At 40.7% G+C, this 16479-nt stretch overlaps 1 pseudogene across 1 annotated transcript; it reads left to right on the top strand.

Moving 5' to 3' along the window:
* Window positions 1-9868: 9868 nt before the first annotated feature.
* On the top strand, window positions 9869-13806 carry LOC147623075 (triose phosphate/phosphate translocator, chloroplastic-like; annotated as a pseudogene). The gene is made up of 14 exons (XR_015269324.1): window positions 9869-10108; window positions 10256-10321; window positions 10492-10916; window positions 11058-11132; window positions 11305-11370; window positions 11462-11540; window positions 11703-11823; window positions 11979-12074; window positions 12215-12316; window positions 12425-12502; window positions 12616-12732; window positions 12828-12927; window positions 13187-13287; window positions 13408-13806. The product of XR_015269324.1 is annotated as a triose phosphate/phosphate translocator, chloroplastic-like (transcript).
* Window positions 13807-16479: the final 2673 nt, after the last annotated feature.

Raw genomic sequence — 16479 nt, forward strand, 5'->3', positions numbered from 1 at the left:
AGAATGCATTAGCCGAAAGGTTGGTTGACTTAGAGAAACTTGATGAAACCCGACTAATTGCATCACATGGTCTTATGGTCAAAAAACTGCGAAGGAAGCGTTGGTTTGACAATAACCTGAAACAAAAAGAACTGAAAATGGGGGACCTTGTCCTCGTGTATGGTGTCGAAAGCACCCAAAAAAAAAAGAAACTTAAGTATAGAGGATTATGCCTGCAGGATCTATGGAGGAAGAAATGATCCTTGGACGATCCTGGATTTGCTCTAGTAATTGTAATATCCAATGAGAAAAGAGAGCTGCACAACTCAACAAGGGCAACAATATCATTACCATCCCCTTATGGAGCCCAAAAACTAGGGGAAGCAGGCTGGTATAGAAACACCAATGCCAAAGAAAGTAGCTCATGTACCAGAGAAAGCTATGCAAAAAAAACAGCCAAAGTCACCAGTAATTCAGAAGTGGGTGCCTAAGAATCAACTCCGAGCCCAGATATACTATGATGCAAAAGGAGTAATTGGCCAAAAGTTTGAGCTACAGACAAGGGACAAAGATGGCCTTCCAATGTTAACCAACAGTATTCCAAATGAAGCCACCATCTACAAGGCACTAAAAAGCAATGGATTTGAAGGGATTTGCTAGCTGCACAAGGCTATTACCAAGGCAATACAACAATATAGGTGCCAAAATCCCACCCAAAGTTCAATACTGCAAATACCTTCAGAAACACATGGAGGGACGGTAAGAGCAACCAAGACCAATTCCCAGCTACCTAAAACAAATGCTAGGAAAGCACAAAAATTGGTTTGGAGAAAGAAACCGATTCAACATAGTGAACTGAAGATAGCACTACCGCCAACTGCACCCACCAAAATAAAAGAGCTGGACAAAGTTAAGGAGAAAAGAAGAGAAAAAGTGCAACCAAATGAGACGGAGACAAACCCCAATCAACAAGATTGAGTAGAGGCACTCTTCAGTTGGATGGAGGAAAAGATCTAACACTCTCACACAGAGCTGAAACAATTACAACAACAAATATCCACAAGTGCCAAAGTACCACCTTGGTTTATGTGGGAATAAACAAAAAAAATAAGAACAAAAAGGTATCCATTACTCAAAAATGGATACAAGGTAAAAATGTTTAATCTTCATGCCATGAAACATGATCATTCGTTTCATGTGTATTCAACCAATGTTTGACTGCATGATTGAGTGTTTGAGCATGAAGAAACATAGGATATCAACCTTGCACGCACCTAATAGAAAACAGTTCACATTGTGAAACAGTCTAAAACACACACACACACACACACACACACACTCATTTTCAAAAAAAGAAAAAGAAAAGAGGCAACGACCACATGCTCTTACCAGTCACTATGATTGACTTTCTATTACAGATGTCAACCTTCGTTTCCTTTGAACTGGAAGTCAAGGAGACTCCGGCAGTCACACGAGCTAGTGCAACTAGGTCACCTATAAAAGTAGGAAGAAGAGACCATCACGTGGCCCAAAACTGAGCTATTTGGGACAGTATGCACAAATGTTCCATGGATCAATCACTAGCAAGGATGTTCATACTACCCATGGGAAGATAGCTCTGTAGTACCACAACCTGAAATGTTGGCAGATCTTGGAAGAATCTGAAGCCATGGACAAGCTAGAGAAGGTAGGCCTGGGTGGTCGGATGGCAGAGTGTCTCCCCCGTACCATCAATCTAGAATTGTGTGTAGAGTATCTAAAGTCCTATGACAAGGCCACTAAGAGAGGGAATGTTACCAAAGCAAATGGAACCATCGAACAAGTCCTACTCTCAGAGGAATTGATTCGGGAAGCCTTACAGTTACCACCACCAATAAAGATCCACTCTCACAAATTTGAGAAGATGCCTTTGGATGCAATGCTAAAGAAAATCTCTTACAATTCCCCAACGGGGCTAAATATGAAAATATCAGGGATGAGGTGACAAAGAAAGCTTGCAAAGACATGTCTCTCATTATGCAGGTAAAACCAGTTGACCATCAACAGATGATTGGGCCTGGTATATTCATAAGGAGATGGAAAACTACTTAAAGGCACACCAGTCAAAGGTTTGCAATCCTTACTTACCAAGGTGTTGAATCATGTAGCACAACTCCCTATTCCATATCCAGTGCACGAAGAACAAGAACAACAAGCAGCACAGGTAGAACCACCAGCACTCACCTCTAGAGAGTTGCAAGAAGGGCAAGAATTATTAAAAGACACAAAGGAAATCATGAAGGAGCTCAAGAAGAGTAGAAAAAGAAAATCAACAGGAAGATGCAGGGTATTATACCTGGTGTCTGGAGGAGTCACAACACCTAGAAGTAGAACCAGCCTAGAAAATAGCGTCCTATTAGGCAGTGGTGGAGCAATTGGAAGCCAAATGCTTAAGTTTATCAGAAACTCCAATAAGCATAGCAGCAAAAATACATCACAAACCCCCCCTAGCCTAGCACATATCATTTTCAGAAACCTCTTCCCACTTCGAAATTCCATTATATCAAATCCGAATGCATCAACTGAGTTTGGTACAGAGAAAGCCATAGGAAAAGAGGTATTGCAAGAGGAAGGGCAACAAAGACACGAAGAGGTAACCTCAGCACCTATAGAAGTCCTTAGAGAAAGATTGGGAGCAGACAAGAGAGAGAATTGAAGAAGCAGCCACTGAAATGATGTAGAATCAAGAGCACCTTCTCAAGAGGAATCACTGCACTCTTTTGTAGTCCCTATGACCTCACGGGAGCCTAGCAACCCTGGTGACTAAGTATTCGAGTGATAACAAAGATGCTAGCTTTAGTGAGGCCTATCATTTCAAAGCCTCATATGGACCAAGAAGTTGGAGCACTTGGCTCCCCTACAACCACTCAAAGGAGTTTTGTAGACATGATTAGAGATATTATCACAAGAGGTCCAACTGATGATTGGGATCTAGAGAATCATCAAACCACCCAGTAAGAGACCACCAGGGCTGGTAAGGCAAAAAATGGAGCCATCCATTCCTGATATGGACCCTAACTGTGAACTGAAAGTGCCAACCCTAAAGGGAAGGAAGTAATCCTTCCTAGAACGACAGCGTAGTGTAGTTGCATTGGCAACTTTTGGCTCAACAAGCTCTTAAAACACGAATCTTAGAGTGTTTGGAACTGCTTGGAGGCTACCACATCTTCGGGCTTTATAGTGTTAGACCCCGATAGCGCGGTTGCATTAGCAAATTTTGGCTCAATGAGCTCTCAAAAGATGAATCTTAGAGTGTTCAAAACTACCTGGAGGCCTACCACATCTTCAGGCTTTATAGCATTAGACCTTGATACAAGTAGTGCAAGGGGTTCCGAGTTCAATTTTGCCACCGAGACTATAACAACAACCAAGGCCACTAGGGCCAAAGAGACAACCCAAGCCACTAGTTACACTACAGTAGGAACCTTACAGTAAAAGGAGCAGGAAGCTCAAAATAGACCTGCCACTGGGAGGAGCATACAACCCAGCCTTACATGCCTATCCTCCACAATACCCCAACTTGCCTCCTCAACAAGGGTAAGGGCAATACCTAGTATATGCTTTGATGCCACCAACCTACCAGTACCCTTACTATCCCTCTCAGCCATTACCTCAACCTCCACCTCCACCTACACCACTACTGAAGATATATTGAGGATAGCAGCCCAAATAGGAAGGGGGTAGAAGTAGGGCTCACAACTTCACCACCAACTGTAGTGGCGGGGCCAAGCCCTAGATAACAAAATACTATCAATGCAAATCGCAAAGCTAATGCCAAACTTCAATAGGACTAGAGATCGCACTACACACTTAGAAGTGTTTGATCAAACATGCGACACATGTGGTCGACCTTGATAAACTGGTGGGTAAGGGTGAGTGCCTTTGGCCTCACCATGGAAGGGAAGGCATAATAGTGGTTTCGATCCACTGAACTAAATGACAAATTTGATTTTGACACCCTGAAGACTGCCTTCATGATTGGGTGTTCTCGTTAGGAAACACAATGGAACCCAATCGATTAACTCTACCATGTTAAGCAGTAAGAGAAAGAATCAATTAGAGCCTACATATACATAAACATAGTGAGATACCTCCACTCTAGATGTGCTAACACTGACAAATTCTCTGATGAATAGCTAACTAGAAGATTCTTGAAAGGTGTTGCATGTTTTTTTCGCACCCATACGCATTGTTCACATCATTATTGCATGTTTGAATGATGTACGTGTCTTCTACTATCATTATTATCTATACCGCATGTGAACTTAAGTGTATAGCACTTTATTTGCATATTTTTAAAAGCTCTCACGCTTGGCTAGCTCCGAGAAAGATGTTTCATCGATGTTTTGCAGCATATAAAGATGGCCAAGCTCGAAGGCGAAACAACATGGACATCTATATGCCGAAAGGTCCAAGCCCAAAATAATGTGAAGCCTACCCGGATGGAATGTTGCAAAGGCCGTGTGAAAGGGACCTTAGCCCATCTAATGAAAATAATATTAAAAAAAACCTTTGAAAATAAAAAACGACTATCTTGAGAGAAATGAAAAGGCGCCAACTCGGCATCAGAGCGAATGGCCATGCACGTTCGTGTGTGTAGAAGACAACAGGGTTGCACCATTTCAAAAACTTGCCAACCCTTCAAAGGTTGAGAGCATAGCAGCCAACAGAAGAATCACCCTGAGCAGAGCATAGAAGAAGCACGTTCACAACAGCAAGATCACACATAAGAACCAGTCGTGTGGGGAGCACCATAGTCGTTAGTAGAGGTTGAAGAGATTCACGTAGAAACCGTCAACAAGAAGAATCGCCGCCGCCAACAACCTATGTAGAAGAACCTGTTGAAGACCGCTTTGAAGCCGTTAGAAGAACTGTTGTCCCGGCAATAGAACTGTCAGCACATTTGTGTAGAAGAAGCCTTCATAGCCGTGAACAAGAAGAACCATAGTCGCCAGCCCTTGATCGTGTTGCAGACTGCATGAAAACCTGCTGATCGATTGCACACTCGTGTAGAAGCAAATAGCAAGGCCGGCCTTGAAGTTGTGAGCACCACATACAAAAAAAAGAAGAAGAAACGGGGCGGTCTTGCTGTTTCCTTCCATACACAAATAAAAAGAAGCGTTTGCTGTTCCTTGTCGTTTGCTGTTCCTGGCCGCCATTGAGTCAGAGTAGCAAGAGTAGTGGGAACAGGCGGCTGTAGATGAGGCGGGTGGACAAGGCATAGACGGCTATGTTGTTGTTGATGCTAGCGCACCTTGGACGGAGAGAGAAGCGACTATGTTGTTGATGCCAGCACAACCACCTGCACAGAGAACACAAAGAGAGAGGAGCCGTTTGCTGTCTATGCATCTAAGGTATCGGTAACGTTGTTATCTTCTACGCACATCTACGACATCAGCAACGTTGGCATCTATCAGGAGATAAGGCTTTCTTTCTCTGTCTATTGCTAAGAACATTTTGAGCTTTGCTAGTATTTGAAATAAAGTGCTACACAACTAATTTTCACATTATCCATTGTCTTGCTCATCTATCTAAGCTGTGATATACACACTATCGATATATGCTTTAATAACAAATCTCGTCTCTGCAACATAATACATTTTAAAACTGTGATTTTGTGATACATATATAAGTGATTCGTCATCTCATTATACAAAGGGATTAGTGCATGCTTTGTGACACACCCAACATATTCCATTACTGTCAGTGACTTAGCCGCACTATATTATCACTCCCTAGCATTTTTTTCTTGGGGTTCCTTGCTCTTTCCTTCTTCTAGAGGTGTTTGGCTGTGGGGTTTCCCTTTTTCCTTACTCCCAAATATTTCTGAGACAAAAGGAATCCTTGATTTAACCTTGCATAATGCCTTGTATAAAGAAAACATAAAACCTTTGTGCCATTTATAGGAATGCCATAGATTATTTTGACGATAACTTCTTCAAGGAAGGAACCTCCCTAAAGGAAGACATGGCCCAACACCGCACCTACATATTCACTAAGGGCCTCTTTGCATGCAAAATCTCTAAAAAGATTACCTGTAGAATCCTGCACACACATGTTCTAATCTACGCACGCATGTTCTCATACTTATCTAAAGTTACGCATGCATTTTCGAATACGTGCATGCACATTAGAATGTGTGCATACACGTTCTAATCTATGCACATATGTTCACACTCTACATGCACATTCTAATATATGCATGTATATATTCACTCTTTGCATACACGTTCACTTTGCAATCATCTAAATCTTTGGATGATTTGTTCATGCATTAGAATTTCGAGGATAACTTGTTGAAATTAGAGCAATGTGATGAGCTATGGTGGATCAAATACTAGAATCAACATCATTGACAAAGTGATTAGCAAATAATTAAGACGTGATTAGTAAGTAATTAATAAATAATTAAGATATGATTAGTGAGTAATTAACAAATAGCTTAATGTAGGCATGGATAATAAAAAACCAGCAAATTCTCATTAGGCCAATGCCTCAATTTATAGTGTTTACATCCAAGCATCTAATCCCACTGATTTCTCCTTGATTCACTCCACCTCTCCCAGAATATCTCCACCTCTTTTGCTTGATTCTCTCCACCTCTTCACTTTTCCCAGAATATCTCCACACTTCCTAAATCTTCTCATGCTACCCTTTATTCTCTCCCAGTAGATTCTTCTCACCTTTTCACAGGTTCTTTCACATTTACACATCCTCTTTTACAGCCTCTAACCGAGGGCTTGTTCCCGCACACACCCTATTCACTTGTATATTTCAACACCTCCCCTCAAGTGAATACTCCTAGAACACCTGGACCCTATACCAAGTTTCCATCTTACTTGATAGTCCGCGCGACTAGTGTCTAGCACTCCTCCCCTCAAGTTAACTTAGCACACATGGACCCTGTACCAAGTTTCTCTCTTACTTGATAGCCCGCGACCAGTGCCTCAAGTCCCTAAACTCATAGTCCTTGACTCTCTCTCTCTCTATGTGTCCAAGGCTTACTATAGTTGCCCGCGACCTTGACTAAAGTGCTCACACATACATCTACCACGTGGCCTACATCATCGGTGGCTCAGAGGTGGTTTTACTTTGTTGGGGCAGGTTACATTGGGTTGTGGGGTCTCTCTCTCTCTCTCTCTCTCTCTCTCTCTCTCTCTCTCTCTGAGATTTTCACATGGCTCCTCACTCTTTGGAGCCTTACATCTTCTCTTGTCTTCAATCTTCTTGTCGTGGCACTTGAAAACCCCTGGAGCTATGAGGAATTAGAGCAATTTGATTTGATGAAATAACTTTCATTCCAAGTACATTGTAACTTCCAATCTAAATCCCAGAAAGGGATTGTACATTGGTACTTGATTAATATCCAGGGAAGAGAGAGAGAGAGAGAGAGAGAGAGAGAGAGAGAGAGAGAGAGTACGTGTGTGTGAGAGAGAGGGTGCATGTGCACGTGTATGTATGTGCATGCGTGTGTATACGTGTGTGTGTGTGAGAGAGAGAGAGAGAGAGAGAGAGAGAGAGAGAGAGAGAGAGATTACATGTAAGATGCATTTAGCATACATCACCATGCATCCCCACCATTAAAATTTGATGTGTGTGGTTTCACCCTTTGGTTTAGCCTGAGACCCCCTTACACAATTCCTTGCTATATGCTCAAACCACATTTGAAACATGCTCCAGGAAAAGGCCCAAATTCACTTTCAATTTTCCTAGCTCACCAAGATCCACCTCGATAGTTTTGGGAGTCTCTATTGAAATTTAAATGATTAATTAGCTATTGTAATGATGATATGATGTAATGCTTTTTGATTAATACACACACACACACATTGGTCCCAAAAAAAATATTTGATGTGTGTGTGTGTGTGTGTGTGTGTATAAATCTATTTATGTGTGAAAGAGAGAGAGAGAGAGAGAGAGTGTGTGTGTGTGTGTGAGAGAGAGAGAGAGAGAGAGAGAGAGAGAGAGAGAGAGTATATGAGTGCATATGCATGCATGTGTGTAAGAAAGAGAGAGAGAGTTTCTATGTGTGGGAGAGTGTGTGTGAGGAGAGAGGGGGGGTGTGTTGTATGTGTGTGTGTGTGTGTGTGTGTGTGAGAGAGAGAGAGAGAGAGAGAGAGAGAGAGAGAGTTTCTATGTGAGAGAGTATGAAACAAATACATGTTAGTTTCTACCTACGTGATAGGAGATTGATTGAATATCTACTAGGTTATTGGGATTACTATAAGGCCAACTGTCCCGACAGTATCTGGAAGCCAACTTTCTTCCATGCTTATAAATAAAGATAGAGTCTGATTCCTTTACTCATAAAGGGTACTAAGGTAACAAACCTAATATATATAAAGGGTCCAAGATCCCTTTACCGCATAAATCATAAGATAGTTTGGGTGACATCTATAACACATGGTAGATCCTATGACACTTGCAAGACACACACGGGCTAACTCTTTGTATGTCTGTTTGGATGGATGGAGGTAACATGATCTATTCTCTCAAAGTATTTTCGTGGTTTACGATCTACAACAAGAAATTCTGTTTCACCTAATGGAGTCACTAGCTCCACGTATCTGTAACATGATTATTATAAACAAATCCATTGTTATATAATCATGTTTAATGTTTTTACTAGTCAAGTTGGATAAGGTTCTTGGAGTTTCTCTGACTGCTGATGTAAAAGACTGAAAACACACATATGTATACATATTTATACACACATACACGTGCACGCGCGCACACACACACACACATGCATATACATGTGTGTGTGTGTGTGTGTGTGTGTAATATATATCTATATTATATATTATGCGCAAGTTTTTGGGAGGGAAAGCGACACGTAAGAGGGCAAAGTGTTGGGCTAGAAGGACGTGTGATGGGGGAAGGGAGGAGCCAAATATTGGGACAAGGAGAGAGAGAAAGAGAGAGGTGTTAAGATACGAAAATTTAAATAAATTATATAGTAAAAAAATATAAAGATATATAATATATAAGTATAAAATATATAGAATACAAATATATATAATAACAATATGTAAACAATACTAATGTATTAAACCTATACTAATATAATATTACATATATGTATAAAATAGTACATAAGTATAAATAAGAAAATTAAAGACATATACATAGTAAATATATAATAATATATTTAAAATATGATAATTACAAAGATATAAAAATAATACAATGTAATATATAAATATACAATACAATATAATATAAATATATAGCTAATAAATAAAAATATATAAATATATAAAAATATAAGAGTATATATAGTAAATATATAATAATAGAATGTAATAATGATATATAAATCAATATACATATACATGTAGTAAATATATAACAATATAATATTAATACTATTAAATATAAACACATTCATACACATAATATAGTCATGTACATACATGTAGAGGAGGCGTGTGTGTGAGAGAGGGTGTTTCTATATGTGTGTGAGTGTACGTGTGTGAGAGAAAGTTGTGTCTATGCAAGTGATAGAGACATAGAGAGAATGCATGTGAGATAGACACATATTTGTCTTTGTACACACATGCACACACTCACTCGTCTGTGTAGACACATGCACACTCACTCACACACGCTTGCGCACACATACACGCTTGTGATGCACATATGCATACAAGCATTACTTGTGCTCATTGAACGTGATACACGTATGGCAGCTAGGCAAAGGCAGACAGCAGACCAATACTTGTCCACGTGGCATGAGCCTATTAGGCAGCAAAGGAATAATATATGGCTTGAAAAAAATAAAATGGGCTAACAAATTTTGTTTTCAGTTATGACCCACCAATTCAGCTGGATCTTTTACCAGGTATACAGATCGCTGGCTAGGTTTTCTTCAAGTTCTCTCGTTTATGTGCACATGAACCGTTCTATATCTCTTAAGTTCTTCTGCTTTAGCGCTCTTCTTTGCATTTTTGGACATGGCTCTTGCTGGGTTCTCCTCAGTTTTCTCCTGATTAAGCTCGATTTTCTCCTGATTTATCAATTCTCTTCAGTTAAGCTTATCTCAAAGACAGCTTCATTGATCCCAACACGCATTCGAGCACAATTTCTGGTTTGGTTCTTTGCTGTTTTCAGTTTTGACAAGCATATTTGTCCTCTTTTAGCACGAATTTGGGGGTTTTTTCGTGTTTGGTTCTTTGATTTCTTCTGTTTCTGAGCGCGTGTGGGCCTTTTTTCTGGTTGGCTTCTGTTTTAGCAGGCTTTTGAGAATTTTTGTCCGTTACTTCTGTTGGGCCCTAGAAATTAAGGTTAATTTGAATCTGTGGTATGTGAGCTACTATACATTCTTGTCTGAAGCTTTGAGCTACTCTCTGTGCAATATTGGTTTTCCTTCCTTTTCATGTATCATTTCCATTGAAAATGGGTTAGCAATTCAGTTTCTCAGTGCGTTGTCTGACCTTCTGCTTGGCATTACATGCGTTTTGATTCGAGCAGATTAAGGACACCCTCTCCCTGGTGGTGGGACGGCTAAGGCGGCCATGGCTTCTGCTGCAGCCTTTCAAAGCCCTCGATTATTGGGTTCCGTGTCCTTGACCAGTACAAGACACCATGATTTTTCTCTCGGGGGTTTTGTGGGAATGGGTGTGTCGGCTTCTTGTTCAGTGCCTGTTCGCTCCTTCATTAAGGTTGAACACAATGGAAGCCATCCGATTTTCTCTCAGGTCACCGACATCAGCTGGAAATGCAAGGACTTCTGTTCCTGTCAAATCCAGCCCTTTGAGGTCATCTATACATGGAGTAGCTTTGTTGGCTCAAGGTCCCTCTTTGCCAACATTAGAAAAGCTCAGGAACAAGAGATGTGCATCACCAGTGTGCATGGCTGCTGCAACCGACACGGACGGAGGAGACGCCTTTACTGTGTGAGTAGCATGTTCGAATTGTGTATTAATTGCTGTTGTTAAATGCTCTGTATGCAGAGGAGGTGGCTTTTGGCAGTATCCTCCTTGGGCTTGAATGGTTGAACCTCGAGGCATGTCACGGTTTCACTGTGATTCTTGCAGGGCCATAACTGAGAACTCTGAAGGTTTTTTGGCAAGGCATCCGGCTTTGGTAACTGGATTTTTCTTCTTCATGTGGTAAGTTCTTTAGCTACTGTGCTTCCTTCAAAGGATCTTGGTGTAGCAAGACATTTTCACTTGGTCCAAAGGTAGTAAACTTTTGTGCACAGCAGCTTTATGCATGTTGATTTTGATGGTACCCATGCTCTAGCTGCTTATGCCTCTCCAGATGTTGCAACTACTTTTTTAGGTATTTTCTCAATGTGATATTCAACATACTCAACAAGAAGATATACAACTACTTTCCCTACCCATAGTAAGTGTCGTGTCCAGCTCTGCAGGACCTTTTCAGTGATATTTTAGTTCAAATTAGGTTCTTGACTTGACTTTTTTCCTTCACCTTGCAGTTTTGTATCTCTTATCCACTTGGTGGTGGGTGTCACTTATTGTGCGGTCTCGTGGGTTTTCGGCATGCCGAAACGGGCTGTAGGTATCTCAGCTTATGAAAGAGAGAAGAATTGTCCATATATTCTTGCTTAAGGACTAGGACTGATACAGATTATCTTGCTTTAACTGGTTGTGGCAAGCATCAAAGAGCAAGTTGAGCACAGCAGTTGGGTTCATTGGAGTTCATGTTGTTTTGGATAGCCTCTCAATAAGGAACTTTTTGGACTGCTAGTTCCAGTGGCATTCTGCCATGCTTTAGGTCATGTGATGACAAATGTATCCTTTGCAGCTGTGGCTGTTTCATTCACACATACCATAAAAGGCAAGTCCATAATTTTTAGGTGCTAATTATCGTATGGCTTGTCTTTCTTATCGAATTGATGCAACGTTTGTTTTATGATATCATAACCTTGTTGTTGGTACAAAGTTGTTTATATAGTTTGAAAATCAAATTCTAAACGTGAGTTTTGTAACCAGCTTTGGAACCATTCTTCAATGCCGCTGCTTCACAGTTTGTGCTTGGCCAACAGATCCCTTTAACACTGTGGCTGTCTCTGGCTCCTGTTGTGATTGGTACGTTGGATTATTGTGAATTAGAGTCACCGCTGGCTGTCTCATTTCTTAAATCAAGGCATATGAAGCTAGTTTTAAAGTTCATGGTGCAGTGTTTACATGGTAAGTTGTTCTTAAGGTGTAGAAGTTGTCCTTTGCAGGTGTCTCAATGGCTTCGATGACGGAGCTATCTTTCAATTGGCTTGGCAATGACTTCTAACATTGCATTTACATATTGAAGTGTATATTCTAAGAAGGCAATGGTAGGTTTATGGTATGGGATGTGTAACACAATGCACTCTTTTTTGACACTGATTTTGTGGCTACTAAACTTTAAATGCCCATGATCTTTACGGTGTCATTGCTTGCAGACTGGGATGGACAGCACAAATCTTTATGCATACATCTCAATCATCGCTCTGCTTTTCTGTATTCCACCAGCTATCGTGGTTGGTATTTGGTTAAGGCAGTACTGTTGAAGAGGTTTTGACTCTAATATGGTGGGGTTTAATACATGTTGACGGTATCTGCTTACTCTCAGTGCAACACGTTATAATTTCAGATGGAGGGTCCTGCCCTTATGCAGCATGGCTTTGCCGATGCCATCGCAAAGGTTGGCATGATCAAATTCTTGTCTGACCTTTTTTGGGTTGGAATGTTCTACCATCTCTATAATCAGGTATTGTGATGCAGTCATGGTAATGTCGGCTTTGTGAGATTTGTGTAAAGAGTAAACAGTTATGATGTCATTTGATGATTCTGCTCTGTTTATAGCTGGCAACCAACACTTTGGAAAGAGTTGCCCCTCTCACCCATGCTGTTGGGAATGTCTTGAAGAGGGTGTTTGTTATTGGGTTCTCAATCATTGTATTTGGTATGATTTCGTTACCCCTTCAAATGTGTTTTAAGCTGTGCCTGTGAGGGGGACTTATCACGACCAATGGTGAGACTTGGTTGTGCAATCTTACCCGTCCAGGCTCTCTGTGCAACACGCAGGGATTTGTGTATGAGCGTTAGTTGCTGATCAATTTGCATGTCTTTGAGTGACCTTTTCAAACATGCATATGAATCTTGAGTACGGGTTTTGTTTGACGCCTGCTCACTTTTGCTAAAGAAACCCTCGATTATTGCAGGCAACAAGATCTCCACTCAAACTGGTATTGGCACAACTATAGCCACTGCAGGTGTTGCAATTTATTCCTTCATCAAGGCCCAGATGGAAGAAGCAAAGAAGGCAAGTTGACTAACCTTTGGCATGCACTATCCTGTTTCTTATTAATGTTGTTTGCTGTCATTTGCATCACCAATGCTCTTTGAAACTTACAAAATTATGGACTGCGATGTCATCTTGCAGAAGGCTCCTCCCCCTGTGAAAACTGCATAGCTTCTTTGGGGTGGTTCTGCTTAGCCAGTTAATTTTTTGTCGACATGACACCCAAGGGAAATATCATTTGAAAATCCCGTGTGTTTAGCATTACGCTATTAAGAGCTCTCTCTCTCTCTCTCTCTCTCTCTCTCTCTCTCCCGTTTTTGCCAAGGTTATGCAACTGTAAGTGTCAAAGGATGCTTGTACTTTTTAGGAGCTCTTTTTGGCAAATAAAAGTATTTGGAGAGCTCGAGACCCAATTCTGAAAAGGAGGAAGTGAGGTGTCTGAAACAGTATCTACTGATTCTGTGATTTTGACGAAGTTGTTTTGGTAGACAGGCTTGACTAACTGGAGCATGTAATACATGTGATTGTCCCATTGGTATCTTTACATGTGCAGAAGTGATAGTGTCCAAACTTTCACTAAGTAAATCAGTCGTCTTTCTATAGTGTTATAATTCCTCTCTGCCCCAGACACCATTTTGAAGGCATAATGCACAGGTTGGAACCATCCTTCATGTCAGTCTTGCATTAAAGAAAGTGCTTTTAATGGCCACATCGCAATAGATAAGGGGTATAAGAAAAGATGAACATGAGATGGGACTGAAAATCCTAGTAGTTAGAGTTTTCTCAAACACAGAGGCATAGAGGGTGGGACCTAAAATCCTATCCCTCTTCTTTTGGAAATGAAGAAAGTGAAGGACTAGGTGAAGGACTCCAAATCCTATCCCTCCTCTTTTGGAAATGAAGAAAGTGAAGGACTCAAAATCCTTCGGGTGGGACTTAAAATTCTATCCTTCCTCTTTTGGAAATGAAGAAAGCTAAGGACTAGGTGAAGGACTCAAAATCCTTCGGATGGGACTCAAAATCCTATCCCTCTATCTAGTATCTAGTTACAAGTATCTACCCACTTGGTATTACCCATTTAATTTTTAGAATGAATGTAAACATTTCATCTAAAAATAGATGAATAGAAAGCTCCTTTCTCTTGTTTCTATTCTTGTCAATCCACTGAGAAATTAAATTGAGGATGTCCAAAAACCAAAATAATGGGGAAGCTAAGATAGAGCACACATGGACTATGGAAGAGCAGGAATAGGTTCAGAAGAAAATCCCTATGGCATCCATAAGTCTTGCATTCTTGGAAGAAGTTGAAAGACTTCTTATTTTCACCAATAGGACCCAAAATCCCTATTCGATAGATTTGTATGCTTGTTCTCTCGAATCAAAGGAGCATTGAAAATTTTCCTTTGATTCGAGAGATAAGCGAGCCCTATTGGTGTCTCCCAAACTCTCAAGAGGAACTGAAATCCTTGAAGAATTCTAGACTCTCTAGTATCCAATCTGGAAAATTAGATTCCAAATCCTTGGATTTTTGACTATTGAGACTATAATTCCTCATTGTTTGGAGGTTCAAAGCGAGGTAGTAAGTCTCAAATAAGAAGAACCGTTTTTTAATCCTCTCTCTTCCTTAACTAACGCTGGACGACAAATCCTCAGATCCTCAGATATTGGAGCAAGACTCAAAAACCCAAGCAATAGTCTTACAAACAAAATATATAAGGGGTATAAGAAAAGATGAACATGAGATGGGACTGAAAATCCTAGTAGTCAGAGTTTTCTCAAACACAGAGGCACAAAGGGTGGGACCTAAAATCCTATCCCTCTTCTTTTGGAAATGAAGAAAGTGAAGGACTAGGTGGACTCAAAATCCTATCCCTCCTCTTTTGGAAATGAAGAAAGTGAAGGACTCAAAATCCTTCAAGTGGGACTTAAAATTCTATCCTTCCTCTTTTGGAAATGAAGAAAGTAAAGGACTAGGTGAAGGACTTAAAATCCTTCGGATGGGACTCAAAATCCTATCCCTCTATCTAGTATCTAGTTACAAGTATCTACCCTCTTGTAATTACCCATTTAATTTTTAGAATGAATGTAAACATTTCATCTAAAAATAGATGAATAGAATGCTCCTATCTCTTGTTTCTATTCTTGTCAATCCACTGAGAAATTAAAGTTAGGATCAAGCTCTACTCGGGTTTGGTCTACGCCCTGAAATTACATGTCGACTCCCAAAACAACATATAAGGGACATTTCATTTAGGGATGATTGATTGTGGGCGAGGAGGGATTCAAACCCCCAACACCGTGGTTCGTAGCCACGTGCTCTAATCCCCTAAGCTATAGGCCCTGCCTTCATTGGATTCGTTCTAGGAACCACTTTTCTAAAATAGACTGGAATAGAACCAATTTTTTTTCTCTCTCCATCTATTATGGGTTGGTGAAGATGGGTAAGCTTAGGATTCTCCCTCAGACAAAAGAAAGGTAGGGCACTTTCTTCTCACTTAGTGAAGAGGAAAGAAAGGATGTGCTAGATGGGGTTGTCGATAGAGATGACCGTTACAAGAATGAATAGCATTCAATATTTTCTTTTATCTATTTTATTTCATCCTGGCGTCAAGCTATATTTTTGGCAGAGCCCCCCCTGCAGTATCATTACCACTGTAGAATTTCACCACCAAGTTCAAGATGGATCGGTGTGGTTCCTCCACGCTTGAGACATCAGAATATCAACTCGTGAACGAGGAGTAGCATAGAATGGGGAAGAATTTATTAGTTCTTATGAGGCTACGACTCTAGTCTAGAAGGCACACCAAAGGGAAAGGTCAACCTTCTAGGTAGAGAGCAATCCCCTGACCCTCTTCTCCGTCTATCCAAGGGATGGATGGAGAAGCGGGATGGAACTCTTTCTTAGATTCTTAGATCAGTTTCGAGGCTAATGCTGTGAGCAAGCAATCGAATAATAGGTGAAATTGGCCAATCAATTTGATCAGGTTCTGCATCATAAACAAAGTTTAAACCTCTCGGTTTGTTAGGATGCCTCAATTGCATACATTACTGCACCTCCACTTGGCACCTATCGTGGTGATAAATGGCTTGTCTTGCTGCCGTGACCTTATCTCGGGTTCTTGAATCAGAGACTTATGTCATTTTAAGCTTCACGGGGACGGAGAATCCGTTGTTGCCCCATATTTTTCTACGTCTAGAGTCTCCCGAGTAAGT

Source organism: Cibotium barometz, chromosome 27 (genome assembly GCF_041138505.1).
Source record: "Cibotium barometz isolate CiBa-2024 chromosome 27, ASM4113850v1, whole genome shotgun sequence".
Classification (NCBI taxonomy): domain Eukaryota; kingdom Viridiplantae; phylum Streptophyta; class Polypodiopsida; order Cyatheales; family Cibotiaceae; genus Cibotium; species Cibotium barometz.